Below are 25,415 nucleotides of genomic sequence, written 5' to 3'. Positions count from 1 at the left end.
TAGCAAGGCAAGCTTCATCCAAGCGCTTCATTCAAGAGTCAAAAGAAAGGGGTTGAACAGATTCAAAGAGTCATCAAGAGCTCCATCCTCCCTTGAAGAGTGAAGCATCCTTGACAAAGAAGAGCAAAGCGACTTCAAAGCGATAAATACTTTCTAACTCTTCTTTGTAGTTCATATTGTTTTATATGCTCATTTAGGAGTTTGAATCTTTTCTTTTTATTTGTTAAACACTTTGTAAAGGTTCGTTGGTGAGCCCGCAAAACCAACAAAGGTTTTTGGTGAACCCGGAAAACCAAGTGTATAGGTTCGTTGGTGAGCCCGCAAAACCAACAAAGGTTTTTGGTGAACCCGAAAAACCAAGTGTATAGGTTCGTTGGTGAGCCCGCAAAACCAACAAAAGTTTTTGGTGAACCCGGAAAATCAAGTGTATAGGTTCGTTGGTGAGCCCGTAAAACCAACAAAGGTTTTTGGATTGTGAGCCCGGAAAACAATCCAACTGTAATCCGCGGGATTATAGTGAATTCCCAAGGGGACGCTTGGGGAGTGGACGTAGGTGCTAAGGAGAGCACCGAACCACTATATATTGTTGTGTTTGTGTTGTGCTTGTGCTTACGTTTATTCTTGCATCATCTTCTATCTTTGCACTAGTTTAAATCATTCAAATAGTTTAAGGAAGCATCCACCGCACTTAATTAAGAAAACGTTTAAAGCACCAAAATTTAGAAGAAACCAATTCACCCCCCCCTCTTGGCTTGTCACCTTGGGCAACAAGTGGTATCAGAGCAAGGTGCTCTAATAGTACTCATTGATCTCACAATCAAGAGTTAAAGATCATGACAACCCAAGTGGGATATTCTATGAGTGAGGGACAATTAATTGATAGACCTCCACTATTTGATGGTATAAACTACACATATTGGAAAGCACGCATGCGCATTTTCATTCAAGCACATGACTACGATTTATGGAGTATCATAGTCAATGGGGTACACACAAACACTAATCATGATAAAGAAAGGGCTCAGCAAAATGCAAAAGCCATGAATATTCTATATTGTGCATTGGATGATAGTGAACTTAATAGCATATCTTTTTGCATAACTGCTAAGGAAATATGGAATATGCTTGAAGTTAAATATGAATGCACTAACGTTTCTAGTGAATTTGAAACTAGTTCCGAAGAAGAAGAGCATCAAACTGAAACTAAAAATCTATGCTTTGGAGCACATGAAGATGAGGTATGTACTCGAACACAAAGTGATTTCTCATTCAAAAATCAAGTACATACTGAAGCTCAATCTGATTTTACATTTGATGAACTTCATGATGCTTTTTCTGATTTATACTTAGAATATAAGAAGCTTAGTTTAAAGAATAAAAAGCTAAATCAGAAAAATCTATCTCTTGCTGAAAGCTATAATATAACTCAGAAAAATAATAAATTACTTTCAGAAGACAATGAAAGGCTAACTAAAGAAGTTAACAAATTTAAGCCTATAGTTGAAAAATTTACTATCAGCTCTGAAAAACTGAACTTAATGATAAATAATCAAAGAGCTGAATTTGAAAAGGCTGGATTAGGATATCAATCTTGGTACACACAAAAATCCCTTAATGATATATGTGTTAAATCCTCCACTATCTATCCTAAAACGGATTCTAATTTATCTAATGAACCTAATGAACAAAAACAGAAAATTAAAAATCCATCATCCACTTATATTAAATCAATTTTTGTTAAATTTAATAAGAGTATGCAGAAATACATTCCTTATAATCCTAAATTCTGCAAGCCTATGGACAAAATAGCCATTAAGAAAATATGGGTTCCAAAAGGAACAATAATAGCTAACCTACAAGGACCCAAAAGAGCTTGGGTTCCTAAGTTGAAAATCTGAATATTTTCTGTAGGTGTGTCTAGCACTCAAGGCTCCAACAAAAGATGCTAATTTAGAAATTGGGTGCTCTAGACATATATTAAAGAATGAAACTTAAAATATACTTTAGAAAAATAATTGAAATGAAAAGAATAATGAAATTAGTAATCCTTGCATCTCATCATTCTCTTTGCCTTAGTATCTAATTAAAACATAAATTGGAGGTATTAATCAATTTTGTGATATAGGTAATATTTTTAAAAATATAATCAAATCACTTCATTTTATAGTATGCCTTACTTACTGCTGGATAAGTTGCTAAATGATTAATCAATTTATTAAGAATAACTCTATGAATTCTCTATCTACTTGATTGAGAGTTTTTATCAATGGTATTATCTTATTGATCATAGACATGAGAATGTATACTTGGTATGCCTTTAAATATATGCACTATGAATACCAAGATTAAAGAAACCACTTTTGGCATATAAAATCAACTCATACTAGTATGGACTTAATCTCAAAAGACCTTGTCATTGGTTCACTTAGATTAATTTTTGCAAGGTCAAAGTTTGCTATGTATGTCATCTAGAAAAATAAACTAGAATCATTTCTAAATTTGAAAATATTGTTTCCACCTTTTAGCCGTTGGAAATTCTCCATAAGAACTTATTTGGATCTCTAGGATTGTGAACCTAGGAGATAAGCTCTTTAATTTTGTAATTATGGATGATTTCTCAAAGTTAATGTTGGTTTTATTCTTGGCACTTAAATTGAAATATTTTCTGCTTTGGCACAAACTTACAAAAGGTTTCAAATGAAAAAGGTTTGCAAACTGTGAAAATTCATGGCACAGCTTTGAAAACCAATTTGTTGATAAGTTTTGTACAGAAAATGGTATTGAATACAATTGTGCTTGCACCAAGAACACTATTGCATATAGGGGTTATAAAAATATAAAAATAGAACCTTTGTTGTGTAAGGACAATGCTTTGTGATTGCAGTTGATTAATACTATCATCACAGCTTGTCATATTATAAGGTTTCTATTAAATCTATTTTTAAAGAAAACCCCATGTGAACTCATGAAAAACAGAAAATCAAATGTTGCATACCTTCATGTTTTTCAGTTATACATATTATGTTCTCAAGAATGAAATATATGCCAAATCTGATAAAACAAGTATTTCTTTGGATATTACTCTTTAAGCAATGCATATAGAATATTCAATGAAAAGATACTAGTTGTAGAAAGATCAATTTATATTATTCTTATTAAAACTAGATCTTTTATTGAGAATATAGTTTATCACTTTGATTCTATGTAAAAATCTGAATTTTGATAGAAACAATTGTTTAAGATAATTTGATTAAAACTCAACTTGTATATCTTATTGATAATTATCTTAAGCAAATAGAATCTAAGCTAAATTAATTCTGAAAATAAAAAAAAAATTTGATTTGACCTTGATGAATCCTTCTATTGCCTCACATGCTTGTCCTTGAACCATTTTACTTAATGAAGTTATCTCTTTAGTTCAAGTGACTTGTGCTTGCTTATATTTAGACAATCTCTTGAGTAAAGTGACTTAATATTCAATTATTGTCATATCTTATGTTGAGTCATCTAGCTAAGAAATATATTGTATGAATGTTTTGTATCTTGAAGAAACTAATGACTTTCCTTCAAGAAAGAAAAAGATTTTATTAATGATACAGGATTTATGAGCAAGAAATTTCAACTTGAAGGACACCTCGATGAAAGATACAATAAACATTCCCTTGCAAACAAAAAAAAAAGAGAGATTTTCTTCAGCCAAGGGTATAAAGAATCTAAAAGGTATTTGGCTTGAAGAATGCTAAATGCACTGGTAATCTAAACTCTTCTCTTGTAAGTTAGTTGAGCAAAATCAATAGTTTGAAATTATATGGTAGCATGATTAAACCTTTAATTGCTGATCATCTTGATATCATGCTTCATTCTCATGCTAGTGATGATTGTTTCATGGTGTGATTAAATTGAAGTTTATTTTTTTTATATAATGCATAACCATGAAATACACAAGTTTATGCCTCAAATCTCTAATTCAAAATAACTTGTGATAAGCTATGAATCATTGGGCATAATGAAAATGATGTTTGCATGATATTCATTTATATGCAGCATATAAGATTATTTCTTTATTCTGCTCTTTCATGTAAATTACTTGAGAATAACAAAAAGAGAGAGAGAGATAAAAAAAAAAAATTGGATATTATTCAAGAGAAGTAAAATCTAAGTAAAGGCAAATACTTCAATCTTAAGAAAAAGCAAAACAAGCATAATACATTCGGCACATTTGTGAGACTAGTGAAAGGGATAAAATCAGTAATAAATTACACTTAAACAGGGAGAGTTTGAAGTGAACATTTTAACATTTCTATATTGCTCATCATAGGGATGGTGCCAATGGGGAGGCTAGTGGTAGTACCCGGCACTATTTGACCCAACTATTCGGTGTAGGGTATATTAGGGACGGCACAAGAGGGAGGCTAGTGGTAGTACCTCGTGCCCCTTCCAACTCCACCGGATAGGGAGCAAATAGAGTATAGAGCATAAGAAGGTAAAAATGAAAGTATATAAGAAGAATCAAGTCAAATTTTTAATCACTTGAAAACACACTTTAAGAATGAAATCAGTGCAAGATTATATTTAAATAGGAGGAGTTTATTTGAAAAGAATTGATTTTGATCATTGACATGCTTGCTCTTAATATTTTAATGCATAACTTAACACATAATATATTTTGCATATGGCATGATGTCTTGAATTATGGGTTCTCAATATTTTGTAATGCTCCAATCATCTTTAAAATCTGAAAGTTGAATAAATTTGTAAAAAGGAGAAGAGAATGATATCTCTATTTAGGCAAAATGAATTGATTTTGTTTTATCCTTCAACTTGCCTAACTTTGGTATATAATTCATACCAAAACTCAACATAAATACAAATATTCTGAATATGCTCTTATATGCTTGAAATATGTGTTTTCAATCGTAATGATTTAAGATGAGCTACAATGTGAAGATACATATCTCAAATTACAACTTTGAAAGCCTCCTTGAGAATCTTTATGAAATTCAGAATCTGATTTTGTATAAAAACTTAAACTCAATATGAATTTCTCAATAAAACTACAGCTTAAGAAAAATAGAATAATTCTGATGCCTTGATTGCTTGCACCGATACGCATCTGAAATATATCATTTCTTATCTTCAAAGTGTACTAATATTGGTCCGAATGATGTGTCTTTCGATGATCTTAATTGCAAACAAATATTTTTTTTAATATATGATTTTATTTTGATATTGAAAAGATTTATTGTGCTTCATATATACATTGCTGAAAAACCTTGATTAAGAAATTGAGTCCTATAAATATATGTACTTCAATGATCATCTATATGTTTTTCCTCTCCTACATTATTAAAGACTTCCATCAAAAAATATATGTATATATATATTATTAAAAGAGTGAATGATCTTAAGTCTAGAAATATTTCAGCTCACTCAAATAATTCTTAAAAGAAAGAAAATGTAAATGCTTTTGAAAGAATTTGAGCTTCAAATGAATCATTTTTTAATTAATATTTCAGTACATTTTCTCAAAGATTAAGAGGAAGCATAACTTGTTCTTAAAAGATTAAAAAGAGTGGTTGTTATAAATTTTGAATAATTCTAGATCACTCTACATTCTTGATATCATAAAGTTTCAGTTTTATTCACGTTTATCATTAAAATCTGAAATTCAACTAAAGATAAGAGAAAGAATACTAAATGTAAAGTGGTATTAAACTTTGTGCTTTATTGAATATCTTTTGAAAGTTGGATTTTTATCTGTACTTAATTGGTAAATCACTTATTTTGAAAACTAAGTGAAAAGGATTCCATTTGTCTTAGTATTGGAAATTTACTTTGGAATCTACTAATGAGCTCTTATTGGCTTGCACTTTAGCGTTTCAATCATGAGCCAATTCATTTTAATTGATTTTGATGCTATGATCTTTAAAGGAGTAAAAGAAAGTCTTTAAGAGAGCTTTAAAAGAACTTTCAAAGCCCTGAATTTTATGTATCCTACATTGCATAAATTCACATTTTGGTATCTATGCTCCAACACTTTTATATCATGAAAGAACTTTGAAGTCATTAAGAACTAAGAATTCAACATGATCTTATGTTTTTCGAGTAAATAAGTTTTGATCTTTATCTGCTCTTATACTATACTCTAAAAATTAATTAGATTGCTCTAATGTGGCTATATACTTAATATATTAAAAAAAAAAGGGGTATTGGATTTTCATTCGTGCTTTCTTTGAATATTATTCTTGATACTCCTTGAAATAACTTGAAAAGGATTCCATCTACACTTGATTTCAAAACTATCTTTGGAATCTACATTTAGAGATCACTTCTGGCTTATATCCTAAATATCTCATTCCTAAAGCCAAACACATAGAAATAAGATATCATTTTATTAGGGATCGTGTGCAAAATGGAAACATATGTATTGAGCATATATGTACTGAAAAACAATTAGCCGACATATTCACAAAACCCTTAAGTGAAGATAGATTCTGCACGCTAAGGAGAGAATTGGGTATATGTGATCCTTTTTATTGAAGAAATATAAAAGGGAGCCAGTAGTCTCATGATACATTCCTCCAAATTTCTAAAAATCCATGAAACATAAGTCAAACTTGTTATCTATAGATTCTTTACTCATGTATCATTGTCCCAGAAAGAATTTATAAGGATTGGAAGCAAGGAAAATTTTTAGAAGCAAAAAGGAAGAGAAAAGAAAAATACTGCACTTGGGTCAACCCAACCCAGAATAGGGTCGACCCAACGTTGAGTCGACCCAAGAAGTTTCTTGAGTCGACCCAACGTCGGGATCCCACTGTTAAAAAGGGGACCCGTGAGCTATCTAGGGCACTGTTTGCCCTTGTCCTCTTCTGAAAACTCTATTCCCCACTCTCAAATCTTCTCCAATCATCTCCACACAGTAGATTACTTCAAGATCTTGGAGAAATGGGACCCAAGAGAGTCGTAGCCAAGCGATCCGGGAGAGTCTCATGATCTTGTTTAGAGCCTAGGATATGTATCTAGTTCTCATATGTATTTTGTGTTTATCATGCATCTTTAAACTTTGATTAAGGAACATTGTATCTGCTTTGATCAATGAAGTTTGAAGTTTATCATTTATTGCATTTTTTCCCATGTATCTTTTTGATGATAACAAAAAGGGGGAGAAGTAATGAAAGAGTACTTTAAGAGAAGCAAAGATCATCTTGGGGGAGAAGTAAAGAAAGAGTATCTTAGGAGAAGTAAAGGGAGAAGTAAAGATATCTTTAGAGTAAATAGAGTAACAAAAAGGGGGAGAAGTAAAGAAAGAGTAATAAGAGGAGAAGTAAAGAAAGAAAGAGAAATAATTTGTAAAACAAATTGAAAATCATATAGGAAAGCATATACATCCAAGGGGGAGCAATTTGCAACAATGAAAATGATCAACTCAAAAATTTATATCAAATTTCAGAATTTGGCACACATAAATTCAGAATTTGGCACGCACCTCTCGCACCCCGATACATAGCCTGAAACTCATATTATCTCAAATTTTTGAAGTTTCATCGCTAATGAATTATAAATGAAAGGGGGAGCAATTCAAAGAGTCAAATTGGCAACATTTAAATAATATAGGGGGAGATTTCACAAGTATATATGAAAAGCTGAAATTCAGCAGTTTAATCCCTTTTATAAACTGATTTTAAAGACAAGTATCAATAGGCTCATACTCTTTATTTTGTAATCATCAAAAAGGGGGAGATTGAGAATGATAGTGTTATTTTGATGATTAACAAGCATTTAACAAGAGTATGTTATAAGTTAAATTGATACTTCATTTATAAGTTCATTACTCTCAGTATATTTGTATAAATTGATATAGATACATTTCATTGTTTATATGAATGAATCTAACCTTGAGATGCAGCAAAGTGTGGATTGAGTCGACCCAAAGGATGATTAGGTCGACCCCGGCACATCAAGAAATCATTTGGCACACTTCTGCAAAAATGGCACAGATGAACAGTGAGTTGGGTCGACCCAAGGAAAGCATGAGTCGCCCAAACATCAAGATCCTCAAACAACTCAGAAAATGGTTCTCTGGATTTACTGAGAAGGTCGACCCAAGAAAAGTTTGAGCTGACCCAAGGTTGAGTCGACCCAAAGAAAGGTTGGGTCGACCCAAGAAAAGGAAGGCTGAATTTCAAGTTTCTGTGTTTTCTGAGAGGGTCGACCCAAGAAATGTTTGAGTCGACCCAAGTGAAGGTTGGGTCGACCCAAGGACAGGTTGAGCCGACCCAAACACGGGCTGAACATAACGGCTAGTTGTGCAGAAATGCTTTTTGGACTCCCAACGGCTATAAACGGCTAGTTTCTTCAATCCAACGGTCAGAAAGGACTATTTGGAGGTTGGAGAAGTATTTAAGAGGGAGTATTCATCAGAGGAAGCAAGCTTTTGGGAAAATACATCAAGTGCATTCAAGAGAGAACCCTAGCAAGGCAAGCTTCATCCAAGTGCTTCATTCAAGAGTCAAAAGAAAGGGGTTGAGCAGATTCAAAGAGTCATCAAGAGCTCCATCCTCCCTTGAAGAGTGAAGCATCCTTGACAAAGAAGAGCAAAGCGACTTCAAAGCGATAAATACTTTCTAACTCTTCTTTGTAGTTCATATTGTTTTATATGCTCATTTAGGAGTTTGAATCTTTTCTTTTTATTTGTTAAACACTTTGTAAAGGTTCGTTGGTGAGCCTGCAAAACCAACAAAGGTTTTTGGTGAACCCGGAAAACCAAGTGTATAGGTTCGTTGGTGAGCCCGCAAAACCAACAAAGGTTTTTGGTGAACCCGGAAAACCAAGTGTATAGGTTCGTTGGTGAGCCCGCAAAACCAACAAAGGTTTTTGGTGAACCCGGAAAACCAAGTGTATAGGTTCGTTGGTGAGCCCGTAAAACCAACAAAGGTTTTTGGATTGTGAGCCCGGAAAACAATCCAACTGTAATCCGCGGGATTATAGTGAATTTCCAAGGGGACGCTTGGGGAGTGGACGTAGGTGCTAAGGAGAGCACCGAACCACTATATATTGTTGTGTTTGTGTTGTGCTTGTGCTTACGTTTATTCTTGCATCATCTTCTATCTTTGCACTAGTTTAAATCATTCAAATAGTTTAAGGAAGCATCCACCGCACTTAATTAAGAAAACGTTTAAAGCACCAAAATTTAGAAGAAACCAATTCACCCCCCCCCCCCCCCCCCTCTTGGCTTGTCACCTTGGGCAACACTTTTTTTTTGGAGATCACCAGAAAATGGAAGAATGGAAACCCGAAAGTCATCTTGGTAGAACATTCTCACCGTGAACGTCTCGGCGAGAGCTGGAACATCGCGTAGTCGAGAGGAGTATCCAAGTCCATTTCCTCAATGCCAACCAACCAGCTCCTTTATCAGCTAATAAATTTCCCTACAAGAATCCAAGATTGGAAACAAATAAAACCATCATACTTCTACAAAAACAAAAAAAATGCAAAAGGAAAATCAAATCAAATCAAATCCCAGATCTACCCAATCGAAACCATTTCTGGATCCAATTCCCATACAAAATCCCCCAAAAGAAAAATAATACCCCAACGGCCACACATAAATTCAAAGAAAATGGCACCGGGAGCCCGATTTATTAAGAAAATGGACTCGACGGCGGCGAAGAGGCGGGCGAAGACATCATCGCCGGAGACGTTCTCTGTGCGCTGCTTCTTGACGCCACAAAGAGAAGCAGGGAAACGAGGAGGGGAGCCGAGGTTGAGCCGAGGATGAGGCCGCCGCCTGCGATGATGGAGAGGGAGGAAGAGTAGTAGAGGCAGAGGTCGGAAATGTGGAGGGAAGAGGGAGATTTGAGGAAGAGGAGGACTTGGTCGAGGAAGGAGATGTCATCTTGAATCTGGAGGGGGTTAGGGAGGGCGGGGGGAAGGGGGGGTTAGGGATCACCTTTTGAAAGCGCGCGACGGAGAGAGAGGAGAAAGGGGTTAGGGCTTAGTACGAAATAGGTCCGACGACGCCCTTTAGCGTCGTCTTAGGCCGGTGACTACGCCAACACTTATTAGCGTCGTCTATTACCGACGCTTTTTACAAGTGCCGGCAAATTTTGACGTTAGACCGAAAATTGCCGATACTTGTAAAAAACGTCGGCAAAAAAGCGTCGGTAAAACCGACTTTTCCTGTAGTGGAAGGACACTTATATTGTTTTAATCCCAGAGAGATCAAATCCAATCGAAGTCACGGATTTCCAGCCTATCAGTTTGTGTAATACAATTTATAAAATAGTTACTAAGATTCTTATGACTAGACTAAAGCCTGCAATGCCATCCCTTATTTCTGATAGTCAAGGGGCAATTGTTCTTGGGCGCAGTATTATGGTTCACATTTTGGTAGCCGAGGAGATCATTCATTCCCTACAGAGCTAGGGCACCCCGGACTAAGAGTCTTAGGATGCTGAAAGTTGATATGGAAAAGGCCTATGATAAAGTTCTTTGATATTATTTATGTCAAGTCCTTATTCATTTTGGCTTGCATCGTGGGTTCATACAATGGATTATGGCATTTGTCTCTCATCCTCGGTTTGCTCTTTTAGTACATGGTGTGGCCATGGAGTGGTTTAAACCTAATATGGGGCTGCAGCAAAGATGTCCTTTATCCATCTATTTATTTGTTTTATCATCTAAAATACTTTTACGTGCTTTCCAATGGATACTGGCTCACAAACTACTGAGGCTTTATCAACCTAAACCCGCAATTTCTCATGTGTTATTTGCAGATGATTTTTTGATTATGGCTGGAGCTGCAGTGAAAGATAGTCTATGGGTTAAACTGATTCTAGATACCTATTGTTCATTTGCAGGTCAAGCTGTCAATATTTCTAAATCACACATCAGTTTCAACCCGTCCACTCCTGGAATAGTTCAGGACCAGGTTTTGTCATATCTTTAAAGTGCACTACAGTGAGGAGGTCTGGAAATATCTTGGGGTGCCAATATCAGGTATGAGGCTTAAAGCATCTGATCTTCATTCTTTGATCGATGAAGTTATAACGTGGATGGAAAGGCTCTTTCCCTGGCGGGTCGAGCAACCTTGCTTCAATCTGTGTTGTCATCTATTTCTTTATATTGCATGTTTTGTATCTATATTCCTCCTTTTGTATTGAGGCAAATTGAGAAATATTTTTGGGCTTTCTTGTAGGGACATGACTCTACACGTCGAGGGCTCCATTTAATCTCGCATGGAGGCCTTGGTATCCATTCCCTTATTCTCAAACAGCAGGCTTTCTTATCTAAATTGGCTGCCCAGTTGGTGTTGCATCCTGATTCATTGTGGGCTAAACTACTATGTGCCAAATATCAGTTTCGTGGCTCCTGGTATTCTTACATAAGGCCCCACCAGTGCTCCATATAAAAATTTTGTATGTCTGCTTTTGTGGTACAACATCGGTTTATTTGGACCGTTGGTACTGACTGTAGCATCAATATGCTCCATGATCCATGGATTTCATCTATTCCACTTTCTTTATGGCCTACTTATATCAATATGGATATCGATGTTTCAAATATGCAGGCGGCATCATTTATTTCTCCCTTGGGTTCATGGAATCGGTCCCTCTTAGCTGCTGTGTTCCCTGCTGATTTGATGTCCAACATTCTAGCCATTCCTTTGCCGTTTGGTAATTGGCCTGATCGGCTTGCTTGGGGCATCAGCAGGTTCAGTCATATTTCTTTGCAAGATATATAAGCTTCATTGTCCTCGCCAGGTAACTCCCTTAATCTTAAGTAGCTGTTGGGCTTACAAATTCCTCGAAGGGTTAAAAATCTTTTGGTAGAAATTGATGTTTTTCTAAACTTCCTTGCAAATTGGTTCTAGTCAACCGTGGTATTCTTCTACAAGCTGCTCAGTACTGTGATTTACGTTTGCACCAGGTGGAGGAATGTGAGCATGTAACAGTTGCTTGTTCCTATGCCCGGTAACTGTTTGGCAACAGCTAGTTAATGCGTGTGGCTTAGGGTTTTTTTCCTACCTCTTTGCCGGTTCTTGTTGACAATACTTCTAGAGGCCTGGTAGAGAGGGGGAAAGCGAGCTTTAGTTGCCCATTTTACCTGGCTGTTTTGGTTTGCTAGGAATGAGAGGCTATTTTAATTTCATATGTCTTCAAAGGAAGCTCTGGTAAGAAAGGCCTGTGTGTTTGTTATGGATATGTTTCAGATCCAATGGACTTCTTTGTTTCATGCTCAACCAAGGTACTGTAGTAGTGTCTTGAACAGTCCTGCTTATGCAACAGATACTAAACTTGTTTCTTGGCTTACCCCACCCCTTCGGGTATTGACACCTAACTTTGATGGATCAGTTCAATCTCAGGGGCAGCTAGTTGCAGCAGGGGGTAAGTGTTTGGCAGGTTTGTTCAGTGGCCATTGCTGAGCTAATTGCTGTTTGGTATGGTATCCAAACTGCTGTACAGAAGTTGGGTGCTCAGCAGTTATGGATTGAGGGCGGTTCTACAACACTAATAATCTGGATCATTAAGCCTACTCCTTCTAAATATGCCACATCTCTTTTGCTGCAGGATATTATTAGCCACTGGATGATGTCTATTCGGGCAGCTAAAGTTACTCATCTTTGTAGAGAGGGGAATCAGGCTGCGGACTGGTTAGCTGCTCAGGCCTATTAGCTAGGGTGATTTCAGCATTTTAGCAGGATCCGATTCCTGACAGAGCTTATCTAATGACTGCAGGCCGGTTAGGCGTTATGCATATACAGGCCTAGGCCTAACTTCTTCTTTCAGTACTGTTTCAGGAATTTTGTAACCTCCTTCCATCTCATCATGAAAAAAAAAAAGAAGAAAAACTTTCTCCATACAAGCTTGCTAAATTTCTAGGTTACATCAATTTGTACTAAAAATCCACTTCCATAACCATAATCAAGTGTGATGGATTGCAGACATAGATTAGTTTGGTCTAAGACTTGAAACCTTTTTCATCAACATGGATCTCTTAGCTGAATTACCTGCTAGCAATATGATATAATTTTGATCTTTGTTTCTAAAAGACCAATACTAGATGGCCAGGTAACCAGGTTATGGATACTGTGGACTATAATATATTGTCGGGGGATCAAAGTTTTCTTCCCTATTTTTCTTTAGCCTTTCTTTCTCTGGAAAAAGAAAAGTTTCGGGATCTGTACGTATAGGTAACCCAAGAGGATCAGGCTGAATTTCCAGATAGAATCGAGTATTGGGCTGCCTATTTAAGCGAAGCTTGTATCTACCTAATACCTCTCAGCTTGAATTATGTGGAAAGGAAAGAAAAGATCTTCATGAATATTTTTTCTTCCTGCAGGTCAACAGGCCCACAAACTGAAATTTAGGCTGTAAGTTAGATAGGCCTATGGAACATGTGGGATGAGCTGGCTAACAAGTTGAATTCCTTGAGGAAATTCCTGCAAAAATATCTAAACATGTTGTCTAAATGTTATTATTTCACATGAGCAAAGAACTAATGAGATTTTTGGAATATTTAATCACAACTACCTTTATTGTACTTAAACTTTGCCATTTATAGATTCAAATATTTATTTATTATAAATACCTGCCAATACATAAATTCAAATGTTGAGATTTATTGTAAAATCATAATCTTATTATGATTCTGGTCCATGTTAAATTAGGTTGAGCCTTAGGCTTGATATACTTGAGCTTGGTTTTTAATTGAAGTGGGATTAGGGATGTTTTGTCTTTTGGTGGAAGGGGATTTGTGGTTTTATTAAGAGGAAGAGAGAGTTACTTGAAGTGGAGTTGGGGAGATTATTATTATTATTATTATTATTTTGTAGACATCTTTGTAAAAGGGAATAGAACCACTATTTTAACCCTTCTTTTTCTTTAAGTAATTTATTTCTCTCTCCAAAATTTTCTTCCACTATTCTGCTTGATTTAATTGGTGTTGGTCTACATTCTAGGCCAGCATGGTCGATCTACTATGGGTAGTGTGTCATTCTATAGACTATTAGAGTTATAGGCTTAGAAATTTATTATTCGTGTATTTGTAGTTTGACGTGTTTGAAGAGCTTCCAGTAATTTACTGTGTGATGAGCAAGAATGTATAAGTACTCAAAATCTACGTAGGACCTCACTAAAAAGGCTAATCAGAAGATCTATCCAATGCTTATCCGATGTGGGACTAAGCACATGCTGTATAGATCCTCACATACTCTTCCAATTTTAGCCCAGACGTCCTCGTTAGGCTAAGAATCCAAATCCCACAAATACAATGATAAACACCATAATCGGCCCATTGTCAGTTTAATTGGGCCCATGCTGCAGTGTCCTCTAGTCCATATGAGCCATGGGCCGAGTCCACTCTGATACCATTTATAACAACCGAGGATCTTACCAAAAAGGCTAACAAAAAGATATTATTTCGATTTCTTAACCCTATATAAGTACTTAAGATCTACCTAGTACATAATTGATGTAGGACTAATCCACACCTGCACGAGTACTCACATACTCCTCCTGTTTAAGTCTCAGCATCCTTACTAGACTGAGGCTCCAAATTCATTCAAAATTAATCACAAGTACCACAAATCTAATTATAAACGCCACGATCAACCCGTTGTGAGCCTCAATGGGCCCATGTTGTGTCCCCTAATCAGGCTAATCTACATAGGTCATAGGTTAGATTGCTCTGATATTATTTATAATAACTCAAGACCTTACCCAAATAGGTTAGCCGAAAAGTGTTATTTGGATTTCTTGACCCTGTATAAGTACCTAAATTTTACCTAATGCATAGCCGATGCGGGACTAAACATACACCAGCATTCGTCCTCACTCTCCTTATTTAAGCTCTCGCGTCTTTCATAGGCTAAAGGTCCAACTTCCACAAATCAAACCATAAATACCATGATCAACTCATCATCAGCTTAATTGGGCTTATGTTGCATTGTCATCTAGTTTGTATGAGCTATGAGTCATATCCGTTTTGATACCATTTATAACAACTTAGGATCTCTTCAAAAAAAATAAAAGCTAAAATATTATTTAATTTTTTTAATTTTGTATAAATATTTAAAATCTATTTAGTGCCCTTCGCTCCCTTCTCCGAGGACAGCATTTTGATTTGTGGATGAGCACAAGAAACATGTGCCTTGGTGAAGGGCACCAGTACAATGTAGGAAATCGTAAACGAATTTACCTAGTTTTTTTCAATTTACTTGGTTTTTAAATGCGAGTTGGAGAGTTTCATATTGTGATGGGATCCAAGAAGTAGGCTTTCCGAACTAGTAAGCTAAAACGTTATGGGGAGCGGTATGAGCTGAGAGCTGCTGGAGCGGGCCTTCGCCACGCCCGGTTTGTGTTACAGACCAGGTCTATCATCCTGAAGGGTGATTCAGCTACCATTATCAGTTGGATTCGGGGGGTCCTAGGGATGACGGTAGCGACCATCCCTTGCTCCGGGACATCTGGGCCATGGTGAGGGACGGACGGGCCTTTCAGGCCAAGCATATTTACCGTGAAGCCAATGGTGCTGCGGATTGAGTGGCTGCGTATGTAGCTCGTCATTCCAGAGGCACCTTGTGGATTGAAGATTGGGAGCTGCCTTTGGCACTCTGAGGTATCCTATTTTTTGATTTTATTGAGTGTATCCGTACCCGTCAGGTATGATCCACCCGTATTAGCCAAAAAAAAAAAAAGTATAGAGACGCCATTGTTTATGCCTTTATGGGATAAAATAAGGCAAGCAGCCTTTGCCTGACTTCAAAACCGGACGATCAGATACTAGTCTAGTTTTATATGTATATATATATATAATACAATCTGCGGGATCCTGGCCTAAAAAGCCTGGGATATCTATCTTCTATATAGTTTTTATCTCAAGGCTCACATGCAATACACACACACATACATACATACATAAATATATATACATACATACATATGTATGTATGGGCATTTGATGCATGAACAATTGAACAGGAAGAATGGAAATCCACAAATAGGAAATCAGCAAAGGCTACTTGTGATGGGAAAAGGAAAACATTATTCTCAAGCAACCCTACATCCACAAATAGAACAATTGCCAATGCTGCATGGAAATCCAAGGCTAGAGCAAAAGCTGCACGTTATCTATCACAACAAAAACGAATTAACAAGCGCGCACTATGCTTATGGACAAAAAGAGGAAAAAACAAAAGGTACATAACTGTTCCAAAGGTACAACGAAACATGTAACAATCTTCTCCAGACTTGCAATCTGATAGTGCTCAGACAGGTTCCTATTGGGTGGCCCCTCGGCCTTAGCCTTCTTTTGTGTTACGCAGCACGCATACAGCTTTCTGTGCTTATGGGAAGAAGATAAAAAAAAAAAAAAACAAAGTAGTTGAGCTTCTTGAGTTCAGTTCAGGTGGCATGACACTGTCTCATGTATCGCAGCATAATAAATATATTGTTTCCAAAAACTAAACAAAATAAAAATAAACATATAGAACATAGAAAAATAAAAATACCATGTTGTGGTTGTTGCTCCTGTTGGAATAAAGGGTGTACTCAGTCATGACCCAAGTTGTTGAGACCTCTTCTCCAGAAGCTTTCAGTCGACGAAATCTGAAATCCTATTTGTACCCCAGAATCTTGCTACTCTCATAGATGATTTTTTGTCCATCAGTAGATTTCCAGATGCCTCTCCCGTCGACGGTGCGCCGATCTCGAGTCGGTCGACCCGACACCTGCCTGTAGAAGCAATTTATGTAGTAGTACAGTCTCCCCAGACTGCCTGACATGCGAACGTCTACAAAAGCCACATCGAGGAAGAGTTAGGCGTTTGCGAATCAAATGAAAATTGGGGTGAATGCTAGCTCTGTATGGAATTTACCTGGGGGTTGCTCCACCTGAAAATATCTGAGGTCCTCTTCCACAATGAATCCATAATGAGGAGGCTGGCCGACGTCGACATAAAAGCGGAGGTAGGACAGTATCTCTTGATCAGCAGGCAGGAAGTGAAAACCAAGGGGAAGGACCTCCATCTTTGCTTTCCTGCAGGAGCTTCCAGGACTATAAATAATGAAGGGTAGAACCCGGTCGCCGCCACTTTTCCTCTTCCCATGGAGGGTGACAGAGAACAGCACTTGTGTCCCTCTTCTCTTTGTCTATGGAATGGGGTCGGCTCCCTGGTAAGCGGGCGCGCCCCCTCTAACACCACCCTTTCCTCTCGTCAAGGACCCAGGTGTCATCTCTTGCCGCCCCCAACCCCTCCCACTCCCGACCCCCACCCCAACACCCAACCTCCAAAGGAGGAGGCAAGACCCTTAATCCTCTCTCCCCGCCTTTCTCCATCTCATCACTGATAACCACTTCTAGCTATTGCTCTCCAGTCTCCTCCTCGATAAAGAGAGACCGTCGAAGGAAAGGCCTGCCCTGTCTCTAACGACCCTCATTCCATCTCCCCCTGGAGAGCAAAGCTCCTTCCTCGCCGGAGTTCCCTCTCCCCACGGAGAACAAAGCCCAGAGGCTGCTATTAATATAGATCAGATCCAAGCCATGGCCATCACGATCTGTCCGTCAGGCATTGCAGGGATAGGCAAAGAAGCAGAGGATGTCCTTCGACGATCAAGAGACTCTTAAAGTACCTCAAAGAATACGATGGGGGTCACATTTGGCCATCGTAGGGAGCGATTGATCCAGTTCGCAATCCTTACCATTGCCGGCCCGATCTACTACATGGTAATCTTCTTGACTGCATCGATACTCTATTTCTGCTGCCCCGCAATCTTCTTCACTAGCTTTTCTTGTAGCTGGGAGCACGCATGGCAGCTCAGGTGTATCTTATTACTACGTTGAGTGCGCCGAGATCCTCTAAGACCGAAAAGCGGCAAGCCGCCGATGGTAGTGGCTACTGGCAGCGCTTCGGCAGAGAAATAGCAGATAAAAATAAGGTGACAAAGTACACATTAATTACTATCTTATTACTATCTTATTTCTATCTTACTACTGTCTTATTACTATCTTGCTCAAGTTTTTTCCACGAGGAAATGTCCCCTGGACGTGGGTCATGACAAAGTAAACCCTTTATCCAAATAAGAACGATAAAAATAAGGTGAGAGAAGGAGATCATGCACGACTTTTATAAATAGAACGCTTACCACTTGAATTAGTTTATTACGTACATTCTAACAGCTCTTTCAATGGTTGATCCTGCCTTTTTCGTTTGGTTCCAATTGAGTGCAGAAGGCCCTCTGCGCAAACCAAGAGGAGGGAAGCTCAAGGCGGTAGACCGGTCTGACCACATTGCTAGTTATAAAGATTTCTGCCGATGTCTTGCCGTGGATGTCCTCCATTTATGTCACTTATGCTGTTCTGATAATTAAGGTTAGAAAGCTCGATTGAAATGGACATATAAATTATATTAACAAGATAATTAACTCCATAAAAGGAAATCTATCTAAAAACAAGAAGAATTACAGAAAATAGCATACTAGTAGACGTAGGACACTTTCAATTCAGATCACATCACCCGATATTCTATATGCAATCGCATCTCAAGTAAATTATAATGACCGGTCGATCCAACGGGACCGGACAAGGTTTGGTTAGCTAAGAGGGGAGGGTTGGCCCTCCTCCAGCATCGAAATCAGGGGCACTTGATACGCCCTAGAGTTATGTTCTAAGGGGCATGCAGTCATGTCATAATCTCGGCTCGAGAGATAGGTTCGGAATGCGACAGAAATGATATCAGTGCTGATACAGGGAGTTTCAGTTTAGATTAAATTAAATTATTTCCTACTAGTTCCACAGCGGAAGGAGGCTGATCCAATCTCTTTGTAAACATTCATCTTAATGACAAAAAGTGATATCAAGTAATTAGGTCAAGTGGACTAAGTATCTCCCAGCTTAGAACCGGACTAAGGACAAGTTTAGATCCAGGTGCTGCCCATCTAAGGATTTTGTCGTGTCCAGATACCAGCAGCCAAAATTCCAGTGCCTGTTGAACCTACAAGTTGTGCTCAAGCGTAATTGAACTCGTATTCCGTGCAGCACTCACCACGTTTGAATCATGCGCTTAGGCTCAAGTCCCGTATAGGTAGCAATATTCAACAAGTTCCATTCCCTTTATACTTGGAAAACAATTCACAAATAATATATAACCAAAACAGATTTAATTCAGCCCGAACATTGACACTGCCAAGAAGCAGCTTGTTCTGGATGCATCACATATTCCATTTGTTGTAATTTTCTTCTTATTTTTTTACTCCTACTTTTTTTAATTCAAATCTAAAATTTTAATAGCTGTTGTAATCTTTTCTTTATTTTGCTCGTCTAATTATTCTTGTACATACTTGTTGCTGGAAATTGGACCCGGGGACGGCCGTCGGCTGAGAAGGAGGAGCTTCGGCGAACACTAGCGGGCGGCGATCCGTCGGCGAGCAGCATCCTCCGTACCCGGGGGCGGCCGTCGGCTGAGGAGGAGGAGCTCCGGCGAACACTAGCGGGCGGCGATCCGTCGGCGAGCAGCGTCCTCCGTGGAGGGCCTGCAAAAAGCCGGTGGCTGGGGTTTCCGGCGCCGGCCCTCTGATGCTTAAGTCAGAGGGGGCTTAATTTTGGAGAAGGAGAGAGGAGGAAGATATATTCTGCTGAGTTTTTTTGAGTCCAACCCCCCACTGAGAAAGAGGGGTTCCTTTTTATAGGGGGTCAGATTACCTGTGATGTGATGGGGCGAGGTTGTCGTACGACTCAGCACGTCGCTTGAGTTGGTGCGCGACCAGGTGAATTAATGCCTTGATGTCGGAGGCAAGGCCGGGATCAGAGAGTTGTCACGGCTGACCGAACGCTGCCGAGCTGATTTGTCGTGGAGGACTGAAGATCCGTATATAATAGGAGCCACGCGCATTAATTGTTGAGTGAGCCGGAGATATACATTAATTGTTGAGTGAGCCGGAGATATACATTAACTGTTGAGTGAGTCGGGGGTTTGCAGAGATCATGCGCATTAAATGCTGGAGGCGGTGGCAGGGTATGGCCCCTGACCGGACTTCAGAAGGGTGCAACCGCGGTAGGTGGGCGGCGAGGTCGGACTTCCGAGGTCAAGAGCCCTGAAGCTAGACGCCTGGTGGGGCGCCAGGTTGGGCGTATTAATTGTGGAATAAGCCACCTAAGGCGTGATCCTGCGTCGGTCCGTAGGGAAAAGTACCCACAGTGGACAGTTGGTGGAGTCCGACTCCCGAGGACGGGCGCCCTTCGGGTCGGGCATTCCAAAGTCGGGCATCAAGTTCGGCCGCCCGAGGTCGGCCGTCATCCGGTCCCGTACCGACAAGGTTCTCATGTACTGGGGGAACTTGCATTCCCTCAACGATACTATATATATTCAATAAGATACTCCACCCAATCAAATGGGATTTAGCCATCGTATTAAATCCCTTTGAGCAGATACGCATCCCATGTTTTAGCTTTGGATCGAGTGGTGACATCATATTTTGTATCTATATTGTATTATTCTAAAAAAAAACATATTGATGTCTCTAAGGCTTCACCCGTACTATTACTATTGCACCTCTTTCTACAGAAAAAAAAAAAAGCACATTAAAAGCCGCGTGGGTCCAAGCTCATTTATGCGGAAGAGTCTTCTCTAGAGGTGACGTCATTTTTCCGCTCAATATTCCATACCTCTCATCCCGTGGAGTACGAATAGTCATCGCCCGATTGACGCCTCCTCTCTCAAGTGAAAAAAGGCAGGAAAAGACAAACTAGTATAATTACAAACCATGGAGACGTGCCCTAAAAAACTTAGGAAGAAGAGAAAATTAACTGTCACAAGAACAATTGAACATGAAGCATGGAAATCCATAGGAAATCAGCAAAGGCAACTTGTGATGGGAAAACGTATAAAATTATTCTCGAGCAACCCTACATCCACAAATAGAACAATTGCCAATGCTGTAGGAAATCCAAGCCTGGAGCAACAGTTACACATTATATATCATAGCAAAAGGAACAAGCGCACACTATACTTATGGAGCCTGATGGATGCGGGCTATATGCTTATCTAGACACGTAGAAGGACAAAAACAAGAAGAAGCAAAAAGTACATAAATTGTTCCAAAGATACAACAAAACATATAACAATCGCCTCCAAGCTTGTAATCTGATAGAGCTCAAACAGCTTCGTACTGGGTGGTCCCTCGGCCTTGGCCTTTTCTTATGTTACGCAACACACATACAGCAATTTGTGCTTATGGAAAAAAGGAAAAAAATATATTCTCTATACACAATTAGGTCTTCTCTGCACACAGACTTAATTGTGTTCAGAGAATACTTAATTGTGTCCAGAGAACACTTAACTGTGTGCATCAGTACATAATTAAATCTTCTCTGCACACACTTAAATCTTCTCTGCACACAGCTAAGTGTTCTCTGCATCCACAGTTAAGTGTTTTTTTTCTTTCCTTTTTTTTCTTCTTTTTTCCTTTTTTCCCTTTTTTTTCCTTTTCTTTTTTTCTTCTTTCCTTTTCTTCTTTTTCTTTCCTTCTCTTCTTTTTCTTTTCTTCTCTACACACAGTTAAGTGTTATTTTTGTTTTTCTTTTTTTTTCTTTTCTTTTTTTCCTTTTCTTCTTTTTCTTTGCTTTTCTTCCTTTTTCTTTTCTTTTCTTCCTTTTTATTTCCTTTTTTCTTTTTCTTTCCTTTTTCTTCTTCTTCTTTTTTCCTTCTCTTCTTTTTCTTTTCTTCTCTGCACACAATTAAGTATTCTATGCATCACACAGTTAAGTATTCTTTTTTTTCCTTTTCTTCCTTTTCTTTTCTTTTCTTCTTTTTTTTTCTTTTTTCTTTTTCTTTCCTTTTTTATTTTTTTCCTTCTCTTCTTTTTTCTTTCCTTTTTCTTTTTCTTTCCTTTTTCTTTTTCTTTCCTTTTTCTTTTTATTTCCTTTTTCTTCTTCTTTTGCTTTCCTTCTCTACACACAATTAAGTGTTCTATGCATCACACAGTTAAGTGTTCTTTTGCTTCTTTTTTTATTTTATTTTCTTTTTTTTCTTCTTTTTCTTTACTTTTCTTCATTTTTTTCTTTTCTTCCTTTTTCTTTCCTTTTTTATTTTTCTTTCCTTTTTTTCTTCTTTTTCTTTCCTTCTCTTCTTTTTCTTTCCTTCTCTGCACACAATTAAGTATTCTATGCATCACAGAGTTAAGTGTTCTTTTTCTTTTCTTTTCTTCTTTTTTTCTCTTTTCTTCTTTTTTCTTTTCTTTTCCTCTTTTTCTTTCCTTTTTCTTTTTCTTTCCTTTTTTTTTCCTTCTCTTCTTTTTTCTTTCATTTTTCTTTTTTTTTCCTTCTCTTCTTTTTCTTTCTTTTTTCTTTTTATTTCCTTTTTCTTCTTCTTTTGTTTTCCTTCTTTACACACAATTAAGTGTTCTATGCATCACACAGTTAAGTGTTTTTTTCTTCTTCTTTCTTATTTTCTTTTCTTCTTTTTCTTTGCTTTTCTTCCTTTTTCTTTTCTTTTCTTCCTTTTTCTTTCCTTTTTTCTTTTTCTTTCCTTTTTCTTCTTCTTGTTCTTTCCTTCTCTTCTTTTTCTTTCTTTCTCTGCACACAATTAAGTGTTCTATGCATCACACAGTTAAGTGTTCTTTTTCTTTCCTTTTCTTCTTTTTTTTTCTCTTTTTTTTTTCTTTTTCTTCTTTTTTTCCTTTTCTTCGTTTTTTTTCCTTTTTTTTCTTCTTTTTCTTTCATTTTTTCTAGACACGTAGAAGGACAAAAAGAAGAAAAAGCAAACAGTACATAAACTGTTCTGAAGATACAACGAATTAAACATATAACAATCGCCTCCAGGATTGCAATCCGATAGAGCTCAAACAGCTTCGTATTGGGTGGTCCCTTGGCCTGCTCTTGTCTTACGCAGCATGCATACAGCCCCCTCTAACACCACCCTTCCCTCTCCTCAAGGACCCGGGTGTCATCTCTTGCCGCCCCCTCTAACACCACCCTGCGCACCCTCTCCTCAAGGACCCGGGTGTCACCTCTTGCCGCCCCCAACCCCCTCCCCCTCCCCACCCCCAACCCAACTCCCCAACTCCAGGACATGGGTCTTGACTGAGTACACCCTTCATCCCAATAAGAGCGGCAAAACTAAGGTAGTAGAACGTTACCACATGAATTAGTTTATGATGCACCATCCTAACAGCTCTTTTAATCGGTGATGCTGCCTTTTCGTTTGGTTCAAATTGAGTGCAGAAGGCCATCTGCGCAATCCAAGAGGAGGAAAGCTCGAGGCAGTAGACCGGTCTGACCACATTGCCAGTTATAAAGCTTTCTATCGATATCTTGCCGTCGATGTCCTCCATTTATGTTACTTACGTTGTTCTTGTTTAACATGTCATGCAAAACTTTGGGGTTCGGTCGTTGGATCTGGTCCAAGATGTGGTTTAAGTTTATCTGTTTTTTTTTTTTTGTCTACGGTTGTGTATCCCCAGTGATTTCGTAATAATTAATATGTTTGCAGTTCTATCTCCTTTCATGCGGCAGCTATTGTTTTGTGTACTTAATTACAGCGATTTCTAGTCCTACTGCTCGATAGCAAGCACAATTCCGTCTAATTAACCAGGAGTATCAGTTTGTGCTGCGTGGCGTAAGGCCCAAATCAGGCAAGGTTACTGTAATAAATGGCTATTGACACGGAGCCCGTTAGTCCCAGAAAGTTTTATTAATTGAAGGGGAGAGAGAATATTTTTATTGTAATGGGAAGGGGAGGAGGAATGCTAGAGCTGGAACTGGGTCTGGAGCAAAGTCGCGGCAAGACCGTCCCAAGTCCTAGTTGGTAGGGAGAGAGAAATGAGGACCTCGCTAGCTCCTCCTAGTGGACAGGGAATCATGGGGTGCAGGGAACACGACCACCTCTTTAGAATAAGGGAGATCAACGAAAACACCAAAGATACAGTCCTCCTCCTTGGGAAAAGATATGGTTTAGTCTATTAGCTTAATTCCTGCCACAATAGATCTTTGGATTTGAGATGCGGATAACTGATTCCAAGGCATAAGGAGAACGGATTTCGGATTAGATCATGGATGCCAGTGTTTTTATCCCTGATGAGGACCGGAGTCAGGATGGCAGCCGGTCGGGTCGGGTAAACTAGATGGTGCGCGTTGGATTTGGTTTTGTAGGCCCCATTCATGAAGCACTCATCTCGGTGCACCTCTACATGAAAGAGCAGCCGTGATTGGCTGTGTGCACAGCGTAATATGGTGCATGCAGTGTAAACAATAATTTTACCACAAACGGTGGACTGAGTTTATGATAGTTGTGTATTAATACAAGCTAAGCCCAAAAACATAGGGATGTAACCCAGCCCAGCCCAACCCACCTAATATGCATTCTTCGTCAATGAGACCAGGCCTCACCCCATCCCGAAGACCATTCCGCTGCCCTAGGACAGGGATTACATCTTTCGCCCGGAAGAAGGAATCACCTTCCTCCACCCGAATCCACCATTGGATCGTGGAATGGTCACTTTGAAATCCGTGCAAGCAGCGAATGAGGTAATTGGGAATGCTTTCAGATGTGCATGGAGCGATCCAATGGAAAATATCGTGGACAAAGGTCGATCATTGTTTCGAGCGAAACATACAACCCGAACCCGCTGCCCTCTCCCCAGGAGAGTGAGCAGGTTTAGAAGGTCCATAGTCTACAACTGAATGAAAGTTCTTCGGGGTTGATCAAGGTTTATAAGGTCCATAGTCCAGTACTGAATGAAAGTTCTTGCTTGGAACAGTAGGGGGGGGCAGCAAAACCTCCTTATGTAAATTATAGTAAAACTATGATCAGGCAGTACAACCCTAATGCATGTTGTTTCTTCGAAACTAGACTCTCTGAGCAGGCTTTACCTCGCATCCGCAGGTTCATGAGGCCATCTGGGATGTGTAAATGATGCTGGGTAGGGGTTTGTCAGGAGTTATTACTGTTGCTTGGCAAAAGAAGTGACGGTATGTCCATTTTACACACGTAGATAGACAAGGGGCTTTTGGCATTATCACTATACAGAATGGGCCTACCAGAGTTTTGGGAACTGTTTATGCTAGTACCTTAGGATGAAATAAAGTTTGATCTTTCTTGGGCCTTCCCTTACTTATTGTTGGTGATTTTAATTGTATTTTGCATCTTGAATATAAGAAGTGGCGTAAGCCTCTTTGTATGGACGGGACATTCGAAAATTTATAACCTTCCTGCGACAAACTGGTCTTATCGATTTAAGGCATCAGGGGCCATGCTATACCTGGTGCAACAGTCATTTAGGATTGGCTAGAGTTTGCCTCTGATAATGGCTAGATTTGTTATCTATTCTATTAATACAAGAAAGCCATTAAAAAGTGGAAATGAAGTGCAGGACACTAATTTCGTCAAGGGCAGCAACTTAATGATCAGATTATCAAATT

The sequence above is a fragment of the Phoenix dactylifera genome, chromosome 8, assembly GCF_009389715.1.
Source record: "Phoenix dactylifera cultivar Barhee BC4 chromosome 8, palm_55x_up_171113_PBpolish2nd_filt_p, whole genome shotgun sequence".
Lineage (NCBI taxonomy): Eukaryota > Viridiplantae > Streptophyta > Magnoliopsida > Arecales > Arecaceae > Phoenix > Phoenix dactylifera.
The sequence above is the reverse complement of the archived record's forward strand: the minus strand, read 5'-3'. Positions refer to the sequence as shown.